Raw genomic sequence first — 17,219 nt, forward strand, 5'->3', positions numbered from 1 at the left:
CGTCTGAAATAAGAGGATGGTTTTGTGGATTTTTTTTCCCCAGAGGTGGAAATTGTCTTGACACAGTGATCTAGGTGAGGGCCGTTAATGAACAGACATGGAGGGTGAATTTGAGGCTGTTTTTGAATCTTCTGTGTGGTGTTGTTATAACTAGAATGGAGAATTCAGGAGATGTGGATATACTGCCTCTCCCTGCCTTAGGGGTGCATGGGTCCTGAGCAGGTAGACCTTGCCTTAGGAAAAGTTGGCTTTAGACACCTCAGAGAGGTCAGGGTCAGTCCTGCCGCCAGTCTCACTGTTCTTCTATCCTGCTTCTCAGTGGAAAGAGCATGAACTTTGGGGACCATGGATCTGGATTTCAGTCCTGGTTTCCCTATGTACTACCATGGTGACCTTGGGCGAGACACTGAACCTTTCTGAATCTGATTCCTCATCTGTAAAATGGGTGTGATGAAACAGACCTCATAGGGTTGTAATGAGGAATAAACAAAAAGGGACCTTTGTAAAGTGCCCCGTGCGCTGAAGACATTTGATGCAAGTTTGTTTTGCTTTGCTTCCACCACCTAAGTGGTTGCATTTACCTGTACCTCGCTGGTTTAATCTTTATTTATTTATTTATTTTGCAATATGTAGTTTTATTTTTCTCTAAATGCAATTTTTAAAACATTTTATTTTATTAAGTTATAGTCAGTTTACAATGTTGTGTCAATTTCCAGTGCAGAGCACAATTTTTCAGTTATACATGAACATACATATATTCATTGTCGCATTCTTTTTCATCATGAGCTACCACAAGATCTTGCATGTATTTCCCTTGTTTATATATATAATCTTGTTTATCTAGTCTACATATGCCTGTCAGTATCTACAAATTTCGAACTCCCAGTCTGTCCCTTCCCACCCCCCTCGCCGATTTACTCTTACACCCCTTGCTGACACGTTTTATACATTTGTTCCATTTCTGTATTTCTAGGCATTATTTTCAACCTAGCAAGAAAAACTAGGACAGGGCTGGGATTGAATTCTGTTTCTGAATCCAGCAGTTTGCCACCTTTCTTGCCTTTACTCTAAGGGTCCAGCCTGGACTGATTGGTTCAGGAACCAGTTCGTCTTCTCCGTGATTGGTTCAGGGACCTGCGTCTGAGCCAATCAGCACACAGCATTCCTCCAGCTACTCTTCCTGGTGTGGGTGTGAGCATGCGTACTACGTTGGCTCGGGCAGGTGGAGGAGAGGTTAGAAGGGAGGTTCTCTTATGCCCCGGCTGGGGTTGAGTTTTCTAGTTATAAGGGCAGCTCAAGAATAAAGCAGTTGCACAGACCAGGAGAGCCTGATCTTATATGCTCCTCTGCTTTTGGCTGTGTTTCCTTATGGTGCAAGCCAATTTAAGGCTCCGGGAGTTCATCCTGATGCCAGCTGATTCCCGCTTTCTCTGTAACTGCTCCTGATAAAGTCCCTATTCCTCACCTGAAGTCACCAGTGCCCTAAACAGTGTGTTGTCTGGTTTTGTTTTTGAATTGTTCTGTAAATGGAACTACGTTATATGCATTCTTCCGTGTCTTGCTTGTTTACTGGTGTGATATTCGTTGATTCTAACGTGTGTGGCTGCCATTCATTTTGTTGTTGTTGTTGTATGGCATCACATGGATGCATAAACCACAGTCTATCAGTTTTCTTTTTGGTGGGCATTTGAGCTGTTTCCAAGGTTCTGCTGTTTCAAATTATGTTGTTTATACGACAATGTTTATAAAAAGAAAATTATCGTGGTTGTCCCCTAAAACGCACATGTGAGGGGCTCCTCAGATTCTATGGTTTTTCTTTGATTTAAGTAAACTGTAGTTAAGGAAAGCTGGAATGACTCTCTGGGGATACTTCTCGGAGCCCAGTCTTCCTGCTCTGGCTCCTCTGCAATCTGCCTGGGAGGCTACCACCTCCCTGGTCTCAGGATTTAGGCACCTGTGATCTCCGGCCTCTCACCGCCCTCTGCTGGCCTCAGCGCAGTCTTTGACACCCTTTTCCCTCTACCAAGAATTGGGGCCACTGTTTTAAAATTTTTTATTGATGTATAATTTATTTACAATATTAGTTTCAGGTGTACAATGTAGTGATTTGATATTATTATGGACTGTACTCCAATTAAAGTTATTATAAAAAATTTGCTCTGTTCCCGGTGCCGAACAATATATCCTTGTGGCTTAAATATTTTATATATAGCAGTTTGTACTTCTTAATTCCCTACCCCTATCTTGCCCCCATCCCCTTCCGTCTCCCCACTGGTGACTACTAATTTGTCCTCTATATTTGTGATTGTGTTTCTGTTTTGTTATATGCATTCATTTGTTTTAATTTTTAGATTCTACATATGAGTGATAAGGCACCATGTTTGTCCTTCTCTGACTGACTTCACTAAGCGAAACTCCCTCCAGGTCCATCCATGTTGTTGCAAAGGGCAAAAATTTATTCTTTGCTGATCAGGATAACGCTGCTTACACAGGTGCATCCTTGAAAATATACTCTCTTCTCTTGTACCCTCATTGCTGCTGGTCCCCCATGAGGTGCTGGGCGTGGCCCACCACGTGGCTGCCGGGGCCAGGTGTTGTCATGACAGACATTCACTATTCTTGCCGTCACCTGTTTGTGTGATGCGGGGGAGCGAACTATAGTTCTGGGGTGAGGGAGTGACTGTGATGGCCTGTCTCTCTCTGGGGCTTCCACCTTGGCCTGAACTCCCAGTGAGTGTCTGTGCTCCTTCTCTGCTGCCCTCTGTGACCTGTTGCCATCACACCCACTCTGTCCTGTCCCCCTGCCAACAGCCACCTCTCCAGCAGGGACCGCATCTTCCTCCCCAAATGCAGCTCCACCTCCCAGAGGACAGGCTGACTCTGCGGGTCGGGGAGGGACAGCTGCTGCTATTATGATTATGATTATTGTAAATACATCACGCTGACCGCTTTGTCGCCCCCTCCTGGTTGCCCAGAGCGCTAACATCCTACCACCCACACTGTTCATCCCCTCTTCTCTCCTGCGTCTTGCTGTGCCCTCAGGTGCTGTTACAAGATTGACAGTTGAGTGACAGGGACCTAGGCGAAGGCGTCTTTTTCTTTAAGAGAATCTGTTGCTGCTCCATCAGCACAGTAGCTTGGCAAGATGTGGGAGGCGTTAGAGAGGAATGCTTGGAGCCTCCTGGTGCATTCCCACAGCCGGGCTTGAGAAGGCAGAGTGTGGATTTCTTTTGAAATAATGTTTTAAGGTGGTGGTTTTTATTTAGTTTAGTCCCCAGAAAGGCATATGTTTGTGTGGAAAAACTGTAGAAGCAGTACCGTTTCAGAAGCACACGGGCCCCATCTGCCAGCACCCTGACAGCCCACATCCTTCCTTGTGAGGATGTGAGTCAGACTCTGAAAACTGTGGTGGGGAGAATGGTCATTCTGGGTCGGAGGACTGAGCTGGGAGCTGACTGCAGCTCTCGGGGGACATGCGATATTTGAGAGTTGAATGCAATCGGTGTTCATCTCTTTGGGTTCTTGGAGCTCTGACCCTGATTGCATTCAGTCAGTGGCTCCCAGCCCTGCCTGCATAGTGGAGTCACCTGGTGGGGAATGGAGCTGGTGATTCATACTCAGAGCTGTGATTACAGAAGCTGTCCCTCCAGGGAGGGCGGTGCACATGCTTGTCATGGTTTATGCACACGGAGCAGCCCCGCATGCACCGTGTGGACTGACACCCAGGGTGAAAGGAGATACACAAGCCAGAGTGGTGGATAGGGCCTGCCAAGATTTACATCCACGGTGATGTGGTGGATAATGGGTTGTAATCTGTGGTTTGGAAAAAACAAAATTGGCTTAGAAGTTTTCTGGGAAAACCAAAGATTCTGGGTGTCTCATCTGAGATCTTGGAGAAATGAACCTGCATCTTTGCAGGATTGTATGAAATCTTCACCCATAGAATCCTGCCTGGATTTCTCCTTGGGGTCTGCCCTGGTCAGCCTGATCCCAGAGCAGAGATCCCAGGAGCAGTGGGCGTACCTCCAAGGGGCTTCTGCATCCAACCTGCTTTCTCACCGGAAGGGCTGTTGGAAACCTCAATGTTGTCCCTTCCTGCTGTCAGAAATTTCCCTTTTCCTTTTCTGTGATTTGCCTCAGTCACTGATGTTATCTTGTGAATAGAAGGTCTAGGCTGCATTTGCTTCAGAAATAGTGGAGGCTGTCCCTGTTGGCCAGACTTGGCTGTTTATTCCTTGATTATTTTGCCTTACATTGTGATTTATAGCTTCAGTGTTTATTCATGGGAAGGTTTTTATTTGACTGCTTACATGGCTTAAAGGCCAGAGGAGCAAAAATAAAAACCAGTGAAAGTGGAGGAGATATCTCTGCTCCTGTCTGTCTGTCTGTCTGTGTGTCTGTGTGTCGAACATAGATCTGTCTATCTATGTATCTGTCTGTTTTCAGATGCAGAGACTAACCTTGGAAAGAGCTACAAGACACTGGCAATAGTGATTACTTTCAGGGATGGTGACTGGGGCGCAGGAGTGAGAGCACTGCCTCATTTATTTCTTTGTGCTGTGTGAAATTTTTACCCTATGCATATTTGCTGTTCAAAAGAAAGTAGAGCTGAGAGAGAGAGAGATGTTTGATGAGTTGACTTGGGTCCCCAGATTCTTACATTTAAGTACCAACCCCCAAGACCTATGAATGAGACCTTATTTGGAAAGAGTCTTTGCAGATGGTTGGTTTAAGATGAGATCGTTGTCTGGGCACGAACCCAATATGACTGTGTCCTTATAAAAAGAGGAAATTATGACACAGAGGGGCACACAAGGAAAAAGCCATGTAAATATTGGAGTTATGCTGCCACAGACTGAGAAACCACCAGAAGCTAGGAGAGAGACTTAGAATAGATTTTTCCCTAACACCTTCAGAGAGAGCGTGACGCTGCTGACACCTTCATTTTGGGCTTCCAGTTTCCAGAACTGGGCGACAATACATTTCTGTTATTTAAGTCACTCCGCTTGTTAAGACAGTCCTAGCAGACTGATGTGACACGTGAGATGTTAGCAGAAACCCCAAAGAAAGGAGCTGAATGGAGACAAGAGGTAGTAGGTGGCAGGGAGTTGTTTGTGGGGGAGGTGTGGGGGCAGTGTGCATGTCTGGGGACACTGGGGACACTTGGCCGGGTCCCCACGCCCGCTCCTTTGCCCAGGTTCCCCTTTGCCCCGGCCCCTGGCTGGACAGGCTGCCCGCTGGCCCTGGGCTCTCTGGCTGCCCAGAAACAGCGCTTGTGCCCCACACGCGATCACTTGGTACTGACCCTGAAACGCAGGCGGTTAGGTCGGTGACAACACCCATCAGGGTGAACTTCCCGGAAGAGGCCTCTGGGGTTCACTTAACCAAATTAAGAATTGTTTTGGAGGTATCTGCTTCTCCGTGAGTCACATCCTGAAACCCTGCATTCGTTCGACTGGCTCAGACTCCGTCAGGCATAGCCAGGACTGTCAGTCATGGAAGAATGATCGACGGTTGTTAATGCTTTGGAGACGCCACAGCAGATTTCTGAGCAAGCTGGGTCTGGCCCTCCGTGGCTTTAGCTGGGGCAAGTTTGGGGCAGTGTATTGTTTTTATGGGGCCCTCATGTGCACCCTGTCCCCTGCTCCAGGATGTGGAGACTTCTTGCAGAGACCTGGGGGTGGTGGCCTCCCCTGTGCAGGGGCAGACACGAATGGCCGCCCTTGGTTTGCCCCAAAGTTTTGCTCCAAGAAGGCACCCCCCGCAGTGCCTCTGGGGTCCTGCCCCTGGCTGGACGGAGCTCGGGCGGCCCCCAGCGTGGACTGTGAGCCGAGGTCTGGGTGGCAGAGCTAACAAAGGGCTGCTGTCTGGAAGAGGCGGAGACCCACCTCCTTGGCTGTGTGCAAGGGGAAAGCTAACCAGGGCTCAGGGTTACAGGGGGTGTTAGGCTCCGAGGAAACCCCAGGAGGGCCTCACTCAGAGAGGCCTCTCTCAGGAACCCATGCCTGGCCTTTCTTCCAGGAATCTAGTTTTCCCCCTTAAACAGAAACTGCACCAGAGGCTCCCCCGGGTCTCTGCTAAGCCACTGACGGGGAAGCTGGGGTGGCTGTCTCCTTGGATGCCCTGGGCCAAGCTGTCCCTTCAGGTGCTTCCCTCAGCCTTCCTCTTGCTTTTGCTGGGTGCGTTTCATGGACCGGATTGCGAGCACTGTGTTTGGTGCTTGGGATCTGCCAGGGCCCTTCCCAGCCAAGAAAACCCTGTCCTTTCTGCCACATCTCTTAGTGGGGTGCTGCAGGCCCAGTGGTCAATGGCTTATCCTGGGCTGGGTTTAAAAATTTTTTTTTAAATAAGTATAGTTTTATTCCTTTCAGTGAGAAAGTTCAGGTAATAACATAAAAAATATCAACCGTTTTTCCCTAACTTTATTTTATTAATTTTTTTTGGTGGTGGGGTAATTAGGTTTATTTTTTTAATTTTTTAAATGGAGGTACTGGGGATTGAACCCAGGACCTTGTGCATGCTAGGCATGCGCTCTACCACTGAGCTATATACCCTCCCCCCATTTTACTAATTTTTTAAAAACTGAAGTACAGTCAATTTACAGTGTTCTGTTAATTTCTGGTGTACAGCACAGTGATTCATTTGTACATATATATTGCTTTCTATATTCTTTTTCATTATAGGTTACTACAAGATATTAAATATAGTTCCCTATGTTATACGGTAGGTCCTTGTTGTTTATCTATTTTATATATAGTAGTTAATATCTACAAGTCTTGAACTCCCGATTTATCCCTCCCTGCCCCCATCTCCCCCTGGTAACTATAAGTTTGTTTTCTACGTCTGTGGTGGCTTTTAATCTGCAAGATGCTTAAGACCTCTCAGAAGTGGTTAGGCTATAAACCAGCACAGTATTAAAGCCCCCAAGGCCCATAGTTAGAACACTTGCAGTGTTGCTGAAAGATCGGCCCCTGCCCCCAGTGAAGCCGAGCTGAAACTCAGAGACAGGGTCTTAGAGAATAAAAGAGAAGAGGCAGCTTTATTGCTTTGCTGGGCGAAGGGGACTGACTCGCAGCAGGCGAGTGCCTGCAGAACCGTGAACTCGCCTTGCGGGTGGGGCAGGGTGATGGTACAGCCGTAGCTTAAACAATAAGGCGTTGATAACAGTCAACAGAATTTTACTTGTAAGACTCAGAGTGGCATCATGGTGACCCCAGGCGGCTGATTCTTTAGAGGCTAGTGGTTGTCACTCTTTTGATCTCTTTATCTGTAAGTGTCCACGGCGTGGTCTTCTCGTGATTCAGGCTATTGTGTAAGGTGACAGTTCTGTGACCTTCCTCCTGGAGAACAACTCAGATACCAGGTATGATTATTTCTCTTGATTACTGGGAGCTGGACTGGATGAGTTAGACTGAGACAGAATGTGTGAGACCTTAGCCTGGGGTGTGGCATACCTGCGAGGTGCTTCATAGTGCCGCCTCTCCCCCCTCCAAAGGTTTGTTCCTCCAGCTGATCGGAAGTCATTTAGCAATTCCTGGTGGTGGGCTAGGTCCGCACTGTGTGGCTTCAGAACCCAGGGGCTCATCTCTCTGGAAGACCGAGTTTCCTCACTTAGACCTCAGTTTGTAGACAGGCACCTGGATGTATCTGCCTCTCTGTCGGCCTGTGTCACCAGTGGAGGGCTGGGGAGGGTGGGAGCACGGCATGACCCGGAAGTCCCATCCCAAGATAGAAGAGGCTGGTTTGCAGATTCCTGGGGAGCCGACCTCCAGGAGAGGCTGGAGGAGGTGTCTCTGATGGTGGGGGGGCATGTAAAGAGAAGAGAGGAGAGGAGGGGATTTTACAAACAGGGAACTGCCTCCTCCCCCTTTAGTTAAAGCCCCCCCCCAGCAGGGACAGAGTCACCAAGCCAGGCAGTGGCATGGACGGAGGGTGTGCGGCAGGCAGGCCTGTGCGCAGTGGCCTGTGGGAAGCAAGTCGACAAGACTTCTGGCCTCTTTGCCACTCAGAGTGAGAAAGCGTGGAAGGAGGAAGAAGGGGGCGGGGCCGCACGGCGTCATTTGATGACTTGAGACCTGCGATGTCTTATCGCTGGACAACCGAAAACTTCCTGTTGAAGACTTCATGGTCAGAATGCTCATACGGACCCCGCCTGCCTGCATTTCAGCCAAGGGGGAGGGAACATTCCAGCAAAGACCGTATCCTATACACTGACTACTGGGGCAGCTGTCAAAGGTGATAGAGATGTCTGCATCCATACTTGGGGGGATGAGAGAGAAAATGCCACAGCATCTCCGGTGCTGTCAGGAGCCTTGCAGAGGGTGGTCGACCCCAATTCCCACCTGGTGCGAGTCCTGCCTTCCCCCTCTGACCTAGCTCTCCAGTGCCACGGAGAATCCGCTGCTTTGTAAAATTTCTTGAGTCTGGATTTTCCCCAAAGACATTCCAGCCAACCCTTCTCTTGTGATGTGCTCTGAAATCAGCTCGGAAAGCCAGCACGCTCTCCCCACCTCGGGGAGAGGCAGCGCGTTGCGCATTAGTGCATCGAGACTCTGAGAAGTTCCATAAAGATAAAAACGTGCTTGATTTTGTTTAGCCTTCATTCCCCGCTCCCTGTTTTCCATAATAACTACTATTGACATCTCATGGACCTAATGAATCCCTTAGTCGCCAAATGCCGCCCTGATGGTTGGAAAAAGACTTGTGGATACTGTGAATATATCCTGTCCAGTCCTTCAGGTGGTTGAAACCCGTTGGGACGTGTGTCTGTGGGTCCCGGTGCCTCCCTGCCCCACCTCCCCAGCTTTAGCCATCCCCCACAGACCAGCTTTCGGGGTCTCCTGACCTCTTGGTCACTCTCGTAGGAGAGTTCCAGGTTGTCGGTGTCCCTCTCAAGGCACTTACTTTCCCAGGAGGCGTCTAGTGGGGGCTGACTTGGGCAGGACTGTCCTCCTCTTCGTTGGACACCATCCAGGGATTTGTGTCCCCCCCCCCCTTTTTCTAGCAGCAGTGTCCATGTCCTTACGCAGAGTTGAGGCTACTGCCAACATGGACAAAAGAAATAAGGTGGTAGCTAATGATTGCTTTGTCAGTGGACTTAAAAGAGAGGTATGTTTTCTCCCCTCAGGTCATCTTTGCTTTGAACCAGACCCTCCTGCAGCAGGAGAGCCTGTGAGCAGGCAGCCTTCAGATCCCTGCACGACAGAGGACCTCGTATAACACTACAAGTGCGGGGACCTCAGCTCCGTCATCTTCAGCCATGAGAGCTCCCAGGTGAGAGCCCCTGTCCTCTGCCCAGCTCAGCGCGCATTTAAATGCAAGAATAAGGACATTGCCTGATGGCGCCAGGACATCCTGTGTACAAAGGACTGAGGTCAGGAAGGGCTCCAAAAACAAAACGGGGCAGATGTAGGTGTTGAATGAGAGGCCGCAGCTGAGAAAGTTATTCTCTAGGAAACTTAAGAACGGAGAGGGGCATTGATGAGAGTTAATTCCAGGGTCCCCGTCGAAGGATGAGGCTTTAGGGATTCGGCAGTGACCTCCTGGCTTAGGCAGCAGGTGGCGAGAACCAGCCTTCAGAGAAGGGAGGGGCGCAAGTCTGAAAGTCTCCCGGCTGGCTTAGGTAACCTGAGAAATGATGGAGCAAAACTTCGGCTGCGGCTTTCGGGGGCTTCCAGCAACAAATGAGCGCAATGCAACGGGAAGTGTTCATGGTGTTTGTACAGGGGTGGCACACGAGAGGCTGGGGAGGATGCCGGCATTTCCAGGCATGGCTTCCACCCCGCCCGCCGTGTTGCAGTGAGCGTGGCCGAGCTGGTGCAGTGAGTGCACGCCTCGCCTGGGGGCCATCTAGGGGAGGGGGGCGGCTGGCCAGGCGCCCTACAGGAGAGAGGTGGGATGAACCACGGCTTCTGTCCCTCCCCCACTAAGATCATGGGGAAGTGATGGGTCCAGCAGAGGTTTTGAGTTGGGGGGGTGTTGTCTCCCTCACCTGCAGGAGGACACTGGGAAAGAGAGAGGAGGGAGCTGGTGGGTGTGAGTGATGCTGTCCAGGTGTGTCAGAGCCGGGGCACAGGAAAGGCAAGTGACTATAGGCGTTGAAAAGGAATGTCTGCACCTGGCGTGGGGAGGGGGACCAGAGAGGCTGCATCCAGCGTCACCCTGCAAGTGTCAGAAGATCCAATGAGCTTTCTAGAGTCTAGAGCGGGAGCAAGTCAAACCAAGGCAAAGCAAGCAAGAGGAAGGGGAAAGCAAGAAATACAGGAACGAAGGCCTAGCAGAATTATGGTGGTGCTGATTCGTACGTGCACTCTGGGTGGAGGCGGGGGAAGTGGGGAGAAAGGTCCAGATCAGTTGCGAAATTAAAATTTGAAGCAGCAGAAAAAAGTTAACATGAGTGGGGGCTTTGGAAGTCAGAGGGGCAGATGGCAGGGCCGGTGGAGCTGTTAGGGGCCAGATATCTCATGCATTTCCTGTGACTCCTCCAGGCCTGTCCTGTTCCCAGGGCCCTTGTGGGTTGTGGGGAGGATGGGAAATGTGCCTGCCCCTGTGGAATGAGGGCTTGGCAGGTGGCCCAGTGGCCAAAGGTCATAGGCCATGTTTGGCATTTAGAAGGTGGAGCAGGATGGTGTGGGGGGAGGTCACCTTGCACGTTCAGGGCTGCCTGTGTGGAGGGGCTGCTGGTGCAAAGGGAGGGGTGTGCTGAAGAGAAGAGATTCTGGAAAAGAGAGAGGAGGGTCTGACCTAAATGACATGATTGAAAAAAGATGACAAAGGAGAAGATGAAGGCTTTTGACTTGAAAATGAAAGAGCATCATTTCAAGGAAACAGCAGGAGGCCTGCTGTCCATGAAGTGGAAATTGACGGCGACATCACAGTGTGAGGATTCTCAAAGGTCTTTCAAAGGCTGCTGGAAATAGGAGAAACACTTCTGAGGGTAGAAACCCTGCTCTGTATTTGACTAGGGTAATGGTTAACTTGTTAAACCCTAGGAGGAGAAGGGGCAGGGAGGGGAGGCTGAGGCTGGGAGGTGGGGAGAGAACCCACTGTTTCAGCCTTACCTGCAGCCACTGCGTTGCACCCCCAACTGTCACAGTTTCAGTGTATCACACCTCCACCCTCCTATGTAAAATCATCCCCTTTAGCGTCTCCAGAACAACAGGCTTGTGTGGGAGAATCTTATGAGATAACCTTTCTAAAAAATCCTTTGTTTTGTTTTGTTTTGGGTTTTTTGAGGGGGGATTTTATTCGATCTACTTATTTATATAAATAGAGGTACTGTGAATTGAACCCAGGACCCCATGCATGCTAAGCATGTGCTCTACCACTGAGCTATACCCTCCCCACACCCCCAGATAAATCTTTAATACTGTTTAAAACTCAATCTAACTCTTCCAGTGTCTAGAAAAAGTGACTTCATTGGATCTTCTAAGAGGTGAGAGCATCACTCCACTTCTGTCATTAAAATGCAGGGGTTGGGGTAGAGGGATAAAGAGACACACAGCTCAGCATTTGAGGGTGTATTGAAAGCTTCCACGGTCTTTCATAGTGTAGGCAGGTGAAGTCACTGTTTTCATATAATGTGCATTTTAAAGTACACATAGGACAGAACGGGGCTGGGGTCTCAGAGGTGGTGGGTTTATATAAATGAGAATGATTAGGACTGAGCACTGGATTCAGAGGCGGGAGGTTGGGACTTGGTGTCCCCTTAGCTGTGCGACTCTGGGCAGCTCGCTGCACGGTTCTGATCCTCAGAGTTCCCCTCTCTCCGGGCCTCCCTGGCAGGGCTGCTGGGAGGCCCCGCTGCGGAAGCCGTCTGAACATACCGGGCTGGACAGCAGGGAGGGGGCTGGCAGGGTGATTTCTTGGTCCCAGGGTGTGTATTGGGGGGTATGTTTGGGGCTCACGAGAGCTGCCACATTTCGGCTCGTTTTTCTTACCGCAGAGCATCTCATGGGCAGCCACACGGTGCTCGACGCTCCGCAGCGCGGAGGCTGTGGGTGGAGCGCACCCTCGCTGGACGGCCCGTCCACACGTGACCTTCCTGTGCTTCCATCCTGGGTGGGGGGCAGCTCGGGGAGCCGAGGTGGGCTGTGTCCGGAGGGACCCCGGCACTGCCACGGAGCCTCTCTCGGCCCCGGGCTCCGCGGGCGCCCCCTTGTGGCCGGGTCTGTGTCCGGCTTGCGTTGCCTGGCCCGGCACGTGGGGCGGCGGAGGCCACCCTGGCCTTCCCTAAGCAGTGCTTGGGGACAGAAAGGAAGGTGAAGGGAAGGGTGCCCCGTGGTCCTGGGGCCCAGGAAGGGCGATTAGACTTAACGATCAGTGCCTTTGACCTGCGCATCTGCGAAGTTTTAGGGAGGCAGGTGGTGAGTCAGTTACCACGTAAGGTCAGGGGCCCGGAGGTGCAGGGGGTGCCTGTCAGACCCGTCCCGGGGCAGGAGCGAAGCCCCTTCCCTCTCTCTGAGCTGTTTCCTCCCCCCAGGTCTGTTTATGTCTTGTTTTCATGCACAGTCATCCTCTGGCCCTGCGGACCCTTCTGTGAAGAACTCAGGAGGCCCCGACCCACCGCCACCCGCGGCAATGCTGCCCACCCCGCGCCGGCCTTCCTGCTAGCCCCTGCTCCGTGTCCAGCCCCAGTGGGCACACGGTGACCCTTCCTGCCCCCGCCGCCGTGACGAGGTACCACAGGCCGGGTGGCTTCGACAGTCTCACGGCTCTGGAGGCTAGAAGTCCAAGATCAAGGTGGCGGCAGGTTTGGTCTCTCTGAGGCCTCTCCCTCTGGCTTGCAGACGGCCGTCTTCTCACTGTCCCCTCGTGGCCTCTCCTCGATGTGCACGCAGTCCTGGTGTCTCTGTGTGTCCAAACCTCCTCTTCTTGTAAGGACACCAGTCACACTGGATTAGGGCCCACCCCGAGGGCCTCATCTCAACTTAATCACCTCTGTGAAGGTCCTTCTCCAAATACAGCCGCATTCTGAGGTCCTGGGGTTAGGGCTTCAGCGTGTGAATGTTGAGGGGACACAGGTCAGCCCTTAGCACCCCCTCCATGCGTCCCACCCCTTCCCGTGCGTGGTCACCGGCGCCCCCTGCTGGCAGAGCCCTCAGCTGTAGAGAGAGGCCTCCAGGAGGAAAATGCTGCCCTCTGCCTAGAGGCTGGAGAGGGGTCCGCCCGACGGCTGCCGTTCTCCAGGTGCCCTCTTTCTCCTCAGAACAGCCATCTTCACCTCACGTCATCTCAGGCCAGGCCTACTCTATCCCCTCCCTCCAGAGGATCCCCCTGGGAGTCGGCTTTCCATCCCAGGGGCCATGCGTCTCTGGGTCCCCTCTTAGCGGGAAAGGTCGGACCCCTCCTGGGCTTGTCCCAGCCCCCACCTCTCTTCGTGTCCTGCATCCAGTGTCTCAGGAACATCGGTTCTTCGCACCGCACCTTCTCGTTTACAAAAGCCCTCACCTAAGACCTCTCACTTCCCACCTTCCTCCATGAAAATCTTTGTTGGCTTTGCCCCCTTTGCTCCCGAGGTCATCACCCTCTGGTTCTTCTCCACCTTTCTATGGGACTAATCTTGCGAGTGGCCCTTAGTCTGAAACCTTCAGGATTTCCTGCTGTCCTCTCTTCCAAAGTCCAGTCTCTTCATGCTGAAGCCTTGGCACCCGGACCCACCTTTTCCCAGCACGGATATGCTTCTGACACCAGAAAACCTTCTGTCCCCGTGGCTGCCTCTTTCCCTCTGCTGATGGTCTTTCTTTCCTCTGTCCGCAGTGCCCTCCCCTCGTCCCCTTGTCTGGGGAAATCCTGCCCCAGGTCTCCATCCATCCCTCCCTCCTGTTCTCCGTCAGCTCTGGAGGGAGAGCCCAGCCCTCCCTGAGTGGTTCTCTGCTTGGTTTGGGGGAAGGTAGTGGGGGGGGGGGGTCTGTGGCTCTTTCCCATTGTTAAATTGAAGTATAGTTAGTTTACTATGTTGTGTTAGTCTCTGGTGTACAGCATAGTGATTCAGTTTTATATATATATATATATTCCTTTTCACATTCTTTTTCATTATAGGTAATTATAAGATATTGAATATATTTCCCTGTGCGATATAAACAATAGACCTTGTTGTTTATCTATTTTATATATAGTAGTTTGTATCTGCAAATCCTGAACTTCCAATTTATCCCTGCCCCCCTCCACCGGTAACCATACATTTGTTTTCTATGTCTGTAAGTCTGTTTCTGTTTTGTAAATAAGTTCATTTGTGTCATTTTTTTAGATTCCACATATAAGTGATATCATATGGTATTTTTCTTTCTCTTTCTGGCTTACTTCACTTAGAATGACAGTCTTTCCCTGGACTATGTTCTCTTGGAAAGCAGGGTGGGCTGGGTCTCCTGGTGACTTCTCAGGCCCTGGCCCCAGGCTGACCAGCTGAGCTGGGGTTTTTCTCACCCCACTGCTCCGGCCTGGGTTCACCCTCTCCCACGACCCTGCGGAGTTTGGTGTGTGCAGTGGTAGCTGCTGTTCTGAAGCCTGACACACAGGCTGTCCTGCGGGTAGCATCTAAGAGTTTTCAGCGCTGAACTGGCGTTCTGCTCCTGGGGAGGTCATGAGGGAGCACGAAGTCTTCAAAGGAGCTCCTATTCAGGGAGAAGAAGGGATGAGGGCCTAAGGGCCCAGAGTGAGGGAGATGCCCATCATGAAGGAATGGGCGAGGAGGACCAGGGCAGGGCTGTGGGGGCACCTGCTTCCTTTTTCCCCTCCTCGGCAGCCACGTGATAATCCTTGAGGGATGATTCTGAGCATATGGAACTTGAACCTGGTTAGCCTGGTGTGGATGGGGGCGGGAGGGCTGCTAACCGGTCACCTAGCTCAGTGCAGCCCTGCCAGCACCCTGGGTCTTGGGGCAGGCGGGTATTATTAGGAAGACTGAGGGGTGCGTGTGTGGGGTGAGGGGTGGGCAACCCGCAGCCACTACCCTCCACCTATCAGTAGGCTGGCATGTACCGGAAATGCTCTGGCTGTGAAGCTGCCTTCCCTGCAGAGAAGAGGAAGGGCTGGGGGTCCTGTTGGGCTGAGCCTGAGTGTTTAGTGAGTCCATGCCCCACTCCCCCAGACTCTCCTCAGGATGCTGTAGTACTTTTTTTGCTGCTATAACAAATTACCATAAACTCAGTGACTTCAAACAGCTGAGATTTACGATCTTATAGGTATGTACGTTGGGAGTCTGACACAGGTCCCACGGGGCTGAAATCAAGGTGTTGATAGGGCTGCATTCCTTTCCGGAGGCTCTAGAGAATCTGTTTACTCACTCGCCTCTTTCAGCTTAAAGAGGTTGCCCACATTCCTTGGTTTACAGCCCCTTCCTCCACCTTCAAAGCCAGTGACATTGCGAGGGTGACATCGAGGGTGTGTGGGAGAAACAGGCAACAGACTGATCATGTTGCAGCAAAGTGTGTTACAGCTCGGTGTTACAGCTCAGTGTGACAGCAACCTGGATCTGGGCGAGAGACCAAGCAGCGCTCGGAGAGTTGGAGAACTCAGGTTTATTACGCCACAGGGCCCAGAGGAGTTAACACTCCAAGCTCTGAACCCCATCTGTAGCCTTACATAAGTTTTTATAGGCTGCCAGTCTTTGCAACACTTTGCAACATCATATGCAAATAAGGTGTAACAAAGTTGACTATTTAGGAATGAGCTTTGTAAAAATGGACCAATCAGGAGGGAGAGAAATGGACCAACCAGGTGTGAGCTTTGTGCAAATGAGGTACCACAAATGACCAATCAGGAGTTAGCTCAGGGAGCCTATATAATCTTAGGGGTAAGTTCCACTGTCCTAGAAGTAAGCCGTCTTAGAGGCAAAAAGGGAGATAATGCCTCTGGGCCAGGAACCAGATGGTGCTGGCAGGAGAGTAGTGGCCCTGCTTGGGGGTCCTGCTGGTCTGTTTCATGGGGCTTCCCACCTCAATCAGTTCTCTGAGGTGGCCTTGAGAACCCTGCCTCCTTAGCCGGCTTGAACTTTCACACTACCTGCCTGTTGCCTGGTCCTGAGCCTTAAGGGTGGGGGAGGGCCCGTGCTGTGGGACCTTCCTCTGATCCCTCTCCTTCCTCCCCTGTTTAGAGAGAGAAGAGTAAAAGCCGCGGATCTGCAGCCTCATCGTAGCCACTGGCGGCCTGCCTCTACCGCAGTCTTTGTTCCGGAAGTGCCCGCCCCGGAAGTGCCTGCCCAGAAGCGCCGGTACCGGAAGCTGGGAGGTCTGGGCGCTCACTGTTGCCGCCGCACGTGCTGCGGCTCCACGTGTCTGCCAGTAAGTGCCGATCTGTCAGGCGGGGCGGAACGAAAGTGCCGGAAGAAGCGGAGGTGGCGGCGGAGGCAGCGGCTCCGGCAGTTCAGCGACCTGTGGGTCCGACTGGAGAAGAGGTGAGGCGGGTGGACCGGGCTGGGCCATCCAGGAACCCATCGCGGGATCCGTCCTCACGCCAGGAGTGCGGGTGGGCAGCAGCCCAGGAATGCGGGGCGCACTGCTCAAGGGGCGGAGGTTCGAGGCTCTGATAGGGGTGAGCGTCCCAGTGTCACGGAGCAGCCTTTCCTGTTCCTCAGGGCCCTGGGCATCTCTGATAGAGATGTGTCCAGATTAAAAGTAGTTGCTTCAAGCCGGGCCAGGACCACATGTTCATCTGTGTTAAAGCACAGACCGGAGGGGAGGGTATAGCCCAGTGGTAGGGGGTGTGCTTAGCATGCAGGAGGTCCTGGGTTCAATCCTCAGTATGTCCATTAAAAATAAATAAATAAATAAGCCTAATTACCTCCCCCTCAAAAAAAGAAAAAAAGGAACAGATGGGGGCGGGGCACGGATAGATCTGTTAAAAGTAGCATGAGGCTGGACTAGAGGCTGAAGAGAACTTGATTTCTCAGCCCTTTCTCCACCGCAGGTCAGGGACAGGCTCATAGCTTGGGCTCGTTCAGCCCCCACATTTTGCAGGGAGCGTGGTGACCACAGAATGTATGCTCTCAGAGTTGCCCAGTGGGTGCATCAGAGGTGGGTAGAGGAGCCAAAGATGGGGACTCAGCCTGGTCTGCAGGGCAGGAAGCTGCTGGAAAATGACACCAGAGAGTCTTGAGATCCAGGATCCAGTTCAGTTTAACCCAGACTTTCTGAGTTCTTCCTGTGTGCCCACTGTTGTGTGCTGTGGCTTTGGGATGAACCCGACCCACATCGGTGCTGCCTTCATGGAACTCACAGTCT

The 17,219-nt window shown here is 51.7% G+C and overlaps 1 long non-coding RNA gene across 30 annotated transcripts in view; it reads left to right on the top strand.

Moving 5' to 3' along the window:
• Nucleotides 1–17,219, top strand: part of LOC105072091 (uncharacterized) — a 120,508-nt gene that overhangs the window by 32,914 nt on the left and 70,375 nt on the right. For 23 of the 30 annotated variants that reach the window (XR_012502967.1, XR_012502969.1, XR_012502971.1 and 20 more), the window contains one exon: nucleotides 16,094–16,393. This is a non-coding gene — a long non-coding RNA (uncharacterized LOC105072091). Of the gene's footprint in view, nucleotides 1–1,505; nucleotides 7,364–7,695; nucleotides 8,236–9,127; nucleotides 9,274–12,510; nucleotides 12,752–16,093; nucleotides 16,394–17,219 lie in introns of those variants that run through there. The other 7 variants (XR_012502974.1, XR_012502976.1, XR_012502975.1 and 4 more) reach the window with 5 other exon arrangements.

This window comes from Camelus bactrianus, chromosome 28 (assembly GCF_048773025.1).
Source record: "Camelus bactrianus isolate YW-2024 breed Bactrian camel chromosome 28, ASM4877302v1, whole genome shotgun sequence".
Taxonomy (NCBI): Eukaryota; Metazoa; Chordata; class Mammalia; order Artiodactyla; family Camelidae; genus Camelus; species Camelus bactrianus.